The sequence below is a fragment of the Neophocaena asiaeorientalis genome, unplaced genomic scaffold, assembly GCF_003031525.2.
Source record: "Neophocaena asiaeorientalis asiaeorientalis breed wild unplaced genomic scaffold, Neophocaena_asiaeorientalis_V1.1 scaffold164, whole genome shotgun sequence".
Lineage (NCBI taxonomy): Eukaryota > Metazoa > Chordata > Mammalia > Artiodactyla > Phocoenidae > Neophocaena > Neophocaena asiaeorientalis.
Genome location: NW_020173727.1, coordinates 874993 through 883182, shown reverse-complemented (window position 1 = coordinate 883182; position 8190 = coordinate 874993). Strand labels below are relative to the sequence as shown.

Genomic DNA, 8190 nt, shown 5'->3' with positions numbered 1-8190 from the left:
TTGAGGTCCCCTGAGTAATAGACGGAAATCAAGTCCTGTTCCTTTTATTGCTATCCGTTGCAACTTTAGTTCAAAGAAATAGCCTTTTCCTGACTAACAGTATGGGCATGCATGGGAGGGAAGCTGTCTCATTAAGCCATGCTCACCCCTGCTCCTCCAAAAGTAGGAGGAAAGCCGGGCCCTATTTCTAGTGGATTGACTCATCGAGCATCAGAAGGTCATGAGTAGCTAATTGTTTCTTTTCTCTCCTACACCTGGATGGCCTGAGTAGGAGCCTTAACCTGGTACCCACTACCTTAGAATACCCCCAGGGCCGTTTCCTTCCTGAGCTCTCTTCTCTGACGTTCCAACCTTGTCATGTACTTCTGCCATGCTGAAGTGCAGGCAAGTTCAGTACTTTCCCTTGCTGTCTATCTCTCTCTACATCCATCTCCTCTAGAACTTTGTTGGGAGTGAAGGAGCATCAGGTTGTGTTGAATCAGGTAAGATACTGTTTTCAAATGGGGAAATGGAAGACTGCATTGAATCTCTAGTCTAAGCCACATAGTCCCGCCTCACCTACCAGAATTTAGCATCAGTGTTTAGGTTTCGAAGTATAAATAAAAGAGGTTTACTCAACTTTCCTTTGCCTAGTTCCTTGTGCTTGTAAATGCCACGTGGGTGTTTCTGGGTATCTTTTCAATGGTAAGATTTTGGCACCTTCTAATAGTTCTGCTAGCCTACCATCACGTCACACATCAAGTATGGTTGTTTAAAATCCAAACAAGAGGTAGTTTTAGCGGGTCCAGTGGGTATATTGAGTAGCTACATGGAGGAAAGCTACAGTTTCCTGCCTGGGAAATGTCCCTAGTGTTTAGAACTAGAACTCCAAGAACCTCTGAGACCTGCAGGACAACCTCCTATGTGCAGCTGACAGGATCCAGTATTAACAGATAGAAAGTTTATATTGAGAGTGAGGACAGTCTTTTCAAGATCTTTAAATTCCACGGACAACAAATTTCTATAAGAGAAAGACATTCTCACAATAAAATGATCAGAAGTTTAGCGTATGAAATTTTTGGCCTTTAGGTTTTTGTTGCGAAATTTACTGCCCTACATAGAGTTCTCCTTTCTTTTCAGGTCCAGAAAGGAGCCCATTAGGCTTGTCCCCAGCCTCCCTAGGTCAGCCACATCCTGGGCTGGCAAGTTTGTTCTCTGGCAAAAATTAGAAATAATGATAATGTCCATTGTATATACTGCTACTACCCAAGACGGTTTGAACCCACTTTTAAGAGGGAGCTTGCACTATGTATCAAAAGTCCTAAAATGTGCAAACTCTTTGAGCCAATAATTGCACAGGTAAGGGTTTGGTGTTAATTTTAAGAAAAAATATAGGTGTATTTTCAGATGTATTTATAAGCATTTCCCACATAGCATTATTTATAAGACTGAAGAATAGAACAACCTAAATTTTCATCAGTAAGTAAATAGTGAAATAATGGTGAATCCATAAAATGAAATATTATAATCTATTTTAAATGACTGTCTAGAAGATTATTTATATAAACACTAAAAATATTCAAGATAGTTTGTCAGATGAAAAGGTTGGTTACAAAACAATATATAGTGTGATCCATACGCTCTCATATTTTTTTATATATACAGAAAAAAAAAAACATGGAAGAACATTCACCAGTGTTAATAGAATTTATCTCCCGAAGATATTTTAAAAATTTTCTGTTTGCTTATCTGGAAATTCCACAGGTGCTATCATGAATGTGTACTGCATCAAAAACAAGAAAAAAAATTCATTTAGTTGTTTTTGTCTTAAAAAAAATTAAAAACAACATTGATAAGCTTCATTGGGACCTACCACGAATATACTGCCAGCAGACAGTAAAGGGGTTGTGGTGAGGGCCGTGGGAAAGCTCTTTTAAAGACACTCTTATTTCTCGTCAAACTGCCATCAGTTTCCCCTTCCTTCCTTCTTTGAGACTGCCTGGGGAGTTCTACAGAATCTAAATTGGTTCTGAGATCAGGATGTTTGTACAAGTGAGAGTGACCTCTAGGGGAGAGATGATGTTGGTGGAGAAAGAAACAAAAGCACAAAGCAAAAGAACATTCAGTGCCAAATGCCAGAGCGTCTAATAATGACTACATTTACAATGCTACCAAAGCTCAAAAACATGTAATGGTAACTACCTGAGAGACATGTTGATGAGATAAGTCAGACATAGATGATTCATGGATAAGTAGAATTATCTAACAGTTTATAAGGCTTAATGACTTTAGAAGGCAGTTCACACAGTGCTGGGGCCCCGTCTCACGCCCTCTCCACGTGTGAAGCAGGGACGTGCGGCAAGCTCACACACTGATTCTGCTGGTGATACATTCTCAAGTCCTCAAATTGTTGTGATCATGCTTAGAAGTGGTAGTAACTCCTGACACTACAAATCCGCCCCCGGGGGACAGATGTTCCCCATGCACACAAGCAACCTAATTTGAGGATTGAGGAGGAACACTGAGAATCACACTTCCCAGACGTCAATCTTTAAAACAACCAGACAATCCCTGCCCTCACCAATCTCCACCCCAGGCTGGGAAGAAGCAGCAAATGGGCCCTGCTCCATGCTAAGCACCTGTGTTCATAACCAGGCCAGTCAGAATAGCCTCTGAGGGACAGCAGATTTTGGTTTAGTCTCCTGAGAAATAAAGAGGAAAGAGAACTGTCTCTGTACTGGAAATCTATGCAGAAGTTATTTTTCTCCCAATTCATGTTTGTAGCCAAGGCAAAGGTAAAGTAAATGGGGAAATACAGGGTTTGAATAGAACCCAAGAATCCAAAACTTTTGGGTGATAGGGATTGGAACAAAGATGCTTCTGTTGAAGGGATTTAGACACTATATCTCACTCCCAAACATGCAGACACACATCACATATCTGTTTGCATTTATTGATTTTTTTAGGGCCTGAGAAAGGTACCCAGGGGGAGCTAAGAAAAAAGGCAAGGAACCCTATGAACATTGAAGCTCAGGCTATAGAGAAATACACGAGAGATAGGAAGGGGAGTAGGGAATGGGGAGATGGCAAGTCCTAACAGAAGCTAGGAGGGGAAATGGGCAGACAGCAGTCCTGGAAACAACACACCATAAGTAAAGGGGAAATTTACCCACTGAGTCATAGGCAGCACAACTGTCTGAGCAGTCTGGGAGGAGGATTTGAAAATAGCCTGTGGCCAGGCATGTGCTAGAACTCATCCAGTGCCAGCTTCCCTGGCTGCATTAGCAACCCCAGGGTACCTGGCTCTGTGTAGGTGAATAAAAAGTATGGTAATGCTGGACACTTGGGGAGCTTCATGAAGGGACACATCTTGTGTAAGAATAAAAATAGGGAGGAAACTTTGTCCTTTTCATTTGGAAAGGGAGGGTCATTCTTTCATAGCACCGTAAGGATCAAAATAACAGTAATGAATTTCCTTAATAACGTGTGCCAAGATATGGCTGCAGGAGGTGAGCCGAAGTGAACTGGCATCAAGCCCAGAGACAGTGACCAAAGCAATAGCCACTCCTACAAAATCCTGCTTAGAGAGATAGCCCCCCCAAGCTCCTGGCAGAAAGAGGTGAGCAACAGACATGGACAAGCAAGCCTGAGGATTCTTAAAATATCTGGGATGGAAAATCTGGAAACAATTGCAACATGAATGGGTGATTAGAGGGATTAAGGGCATCCTATCTGAGGTTATGAATACATTATGTCACTTAAACCCAGGGTGGTGAAACAAGACATACACCAGTTATGCTAGAGAGATCATCTCAATTCTTGTCCCCAGTTGATGGGGCATGTTCCTAGAGTTAAAAATGATCCCCGCTGTGTCCTCATTATTTTCTTCAGATTATAATTGTAAAAACACTGAATGAGTGGTAACAATGAAAAGAATGGAGAAAATCGGAGCAGTTTATGGTAAGAATTGTATGGGATTAAATATGGTCATAAATTCTTTGGCGCTGCTCCCACCAAATGGTGGGGTTTATTTAGCTTCTCCTGGAAGGGAGTCAACCTGTGAGTTCTTGTGTAAGAATAAAACTGCACAGCTGACCTAATGCTATGACAGTCTGGACCTCTCCTCGAACAAAGGCTAGCAACTGCCTCCTAAATCTTTGAGAGTCTTGAACGGCTGTGTAAGAAATCCAACTACCCTACTGGAGATATCTCGTGGAGGGCCCTGAAACTATATGGAGAGGGAGAGAGGCAGAGGTGAGCTCAGCTTTCAAGCCATTCCCATCAGGACACTGGTTATAAGAATGAAGTGTCTTGTCTCCTCCTGACCAGACCAGCCGTCAGCTGAATTTCACTGAATCATTCCAGTCTGTGCCGCGTGAAACAGAATTCGTGGGAATTCTTGACCCACGAAATTGTGAACTATAGTAAAAAAGGATGTTATTTTAAACCACTAAGTTTTGGGGTTTGTTAAATAGCAGTAGATAATTAGAACAATAGTATAGGTTTCAAATTCTACATAGTTTTTCCCAAGACCCTCTTCTTGCCCCCCAGCCTACTGGGTTTGCGTGTGTGTGTGTGTGTGTGTGTGTGTGTGTGTGTGTATGTGTGTGTTCATTGTGTAGATTCCCCCAAGAGAATATAGGCTTTGTTTCCTGGAGAATGCTATAGATATGTCACCAGGAAGCACAGGAGGAACTCCATCAGTGGTAGAGAAAGCAAGCCCCTTAGTAGGGTTGCTTTATTCTCCTTCTCCCCTTAGATGATTCCCTGAGATGTGCTTCAGTCTGCTCTCACCATTTTTTTTTTTTTTTAGTTTTTATTAAATTAAATTAACAATGTTATGTTAGTTTCAGGTGTACAGAAAAGAATTTGAAAAAGAATAGATGCATGTATATGTATAACTGAATCACTTTGCTGTATACCTGAAACTCACACAACATTGCTCTCACCATTTTCATACAGGATGACCCTATCTTGGTTTCTCACTGAGAAGCCCCTCAGTTCGTAGTTCAGAGAATTGCCTTAACCAGTTAAAGGAGATAATCCTATGTAATGAGACTGAATAGCTGAGTTCAATAAGCCCCAAACTTCCATATTATTTCCTATGCTTATTATGGCACTTTTTGTTGTGTTGAAAATAACTAACACCTATGTAGGTCACTTTCTGAGTTATAAAATGGAAATAATATCTACCTTCCAAGTACATCAGAGTTATTGTGGGATTAATTTATTTTATTTTGCCTCTCATGGCTTATTTATAAATTTTTATTGGAGTATAGTTGCCTTACAGTGTTGTGTTACTTTCTGCTGTACAGCAAAGTGAATCAGTTATACATATATCCCCTCTTTTTTGGATTTCCTTCCCATTTAGGTCACCACAGGCCATTGCGTAGTTCCCTGTGCTATACAGTAGGTTCTCGTTAGTTATCTGTTTTATACATAGTAGTGTATATATGTCAATCCCGATCTCCCAATTCATCCCACCCCTCCCTTTCCCACCTTGGCATCCATAAGTTTGTTCTCTACATCTGTGTCTCTATTTCTGCTTTGTAAATAAGTTCATCTGTACCATTTTTCTAGATTCCACATGTAAGTGATATTATATGATATTTGTTTTTCTCTTTTTGACTTCACTCTGTATGACAGTCTCTAGGTCTATCCACGTCTCTGCAAATGGCACTATCTAATTCCTTTTTATGGCTGAGTAATATTCCATTGTATATTTGTACCACATCTTCTTTATTCCTCTGTTGATGGACTTTTAGGTTGCTTCCATGTCCTGGCTATTGTAAATAGTGCTGCAGTGAACATTGGGGTGCATAAAAATATGGTATTCTTCACGAATTTGTGTGTCATTCTTGCACAGGGGCCATGCTAATCTTCTCTGTATCATTCCAATTTTAGTATATATGCTGCTGAAGCAAGCACTATTGTGAGATATAAATGAGATGATGTGGGTGGAAGTTCTTTGTAAACTTTAAAATGTTGTACCCTTACAAATTTATCATTACTATTAAGGAATTAGTAAATTACAGATAGTGTTGGAACATGTGGGCTTAGCATTTTGTGATCTTAGGCAATTCATTTAACATCTCAGCCATTTTCTCATCCCTAAAATAAAAAGTGTTTACTACATAATATCTGAGGTTGAGAACCTGTGTTGGCACAGGCAAATTAGTGCATAATGTTCAAAGACAAATGTGGTTCCATCCTTGCTGACCAGGAATTTATAAGGCAGTTGTTAAGATAACTCATGCTAAAACGATAATAATAATTCAAGTTAAACTTTTTTATTGAACTATAGTTGATTTACAGTATTGTATAAGTTTCAGGTGTACAGCAAAGTCAGTCAGTTTCATACAAATATATTATATATATATATTCTTTTCCAGATTCTTTTCCTTTATAGGTCATTATAAGATATTGAATACAGTGTCCTATGCTATACCAAGTTAACGTTTTAAACACAAGTTCTCTGGGACCAAAATGTCCCCAACAGGTAATTTTCCAGATACTAGTATAATGTGCTGGTATCTTCTATTTATTCCTCCAGACCCAATCTCTGCCCTTGTTGGCTGACCTATATGGAGTACATCAATGTGCTCTCTTGTTTCAGGGCTTCTGATTGGTTTATCAATCAGAACCAGTTTATCAATCAGAACCAGATAAACCAGTCAAGAGGTTTATCAAGAGATGGGGAGAGAGAGAAAAAAGAGGTCAGGGTATTTATTCAACCTGCTTTCTCCCTATGGGTTCATCTGAAGATATCTCTTCCTTGACCCAAGGACACATTGTCTTTCAAGACTGCACTCTCCACATGACTATCCTTCCAAGTTCTGTAAACTACTCTCTCTCTCCTTGACCCTTTCGCCTGGGGATGAAAGCAGCACAGCTTTAATTAACCCTGGAATACTTAACAATCCCTTGTAGGGTAGGCAGCCTCCAATATGGCCCCCTGTAGTCCTACTTCCTGGTCCTCACAACCTTATATAATCCCCTCCTCTTGAATGTGGGCTAGACTTATTGATTCACTTCTCTGTGATTGACTTCTTCCCTTTCTGACTGAGAATTTCTTTATTTAGGGAGATTCAAGTCCACAACCCATTATCCACAATTCTGAAATCCTCAAAGCTCTGAAAGCCAAAAGTGGTAAATTGAGGGCAAATCTGACCTGAAATAACATGAAGCTATTTATAATCTTTATTTATGCTTCTTAGTGTGAGGTTCATAGTTTCACTGCACAAATACTGATGATTTCCACGACATGTTACACTGAGGGTATTATATTTAGAACATATGGTATATGCATTGTATTACAACAAACTATGTGAGTTCCAAAGCAAATCTGGCCCCAAGGGTTTCAGATTTATTATAACCCAATATTCAAGCTTGGAGACTGTTCTCTTTAAGATGACTTGCACTTCTCTGCCTTGATCCTTTATGTGTTGGTTTTAAGGCTTAAGTCTCAGAGAATCATTTTATTTACCTTGATTGCCAGTTGTGGGGAACTCTTCCCTGTAAACTCCATAATTGACAATTGTGGGTGAATAGTAGATCTGAGTAAAAGGGGAGGTGGGTGTTAGTATGGAGAAGGAGGGGGAGGAAAGTCTTCATAGGGGTCGGTGAGTTTTCAAGGATAAAGAAAACTCTTTCCTTAAGGTGACACTAGGGTTCCAGACAAAAATAACTGCACAGAGGTGTGAGGCAACCCAGGGTGCATAGACTGCTGAAAACAGCTGACTTATCATAGGGGTTGGGATGAAATGGGATGAGGGCTGTATAGGAGCTGACCCTGGGAGAGTAATACAGGGGAGTCAAGGGTTTCTCACAGCAGAGAGAATTATAATATAAAAGCCATGCAGCCAACAGTGCAAAGAGAATAGATTGGAGGGAGGGGAGGAAGAGGCAGGGGCCCAGGAAAGACTTTTGCACAGATCTAGGAGACAGTCTCAGAACTAACCAGTGGGGTGGAAAATGGAAGAAGAGAGAGTCAAGAAAGTTTAGAACAGAGATTCAGAAGGCCTTGGCAGAAGTTGGATATGAAAGGGAACGGGAGGAGTTAAATCTAAGTAGTTGATTATTGCTGGTAGAGCAAAATTCACTAGGCAGAAAGTTAAGTTTTAACATTCTTAACAGCTGATTACTTCTAATTTGAAATAAGATTCTAATTTTACCAAGGTGGAGAGGGCCATGACCAACACACTGTAGTAG

General features: G+C 40.2%; 1 non-coding gene across 1 annotated transcript; it reads right to left on the bottom strand.

Moving 5' to 3' along the window:
• Positions 1 to 5800: 5800 nt before the first annotated feature.
• On the bottom strand, positions 5801 to 5907 carry LOC112403355 (U6 spliceosomal RNA). The gene has a single exon (XR_003003888.1). It is a non-coding gene; the product is annotated as a U6 spliceosomal RNA (small nuclear RNA).
• Positions 5908 to 8190: the final 2283 nt, after the last annotated feature.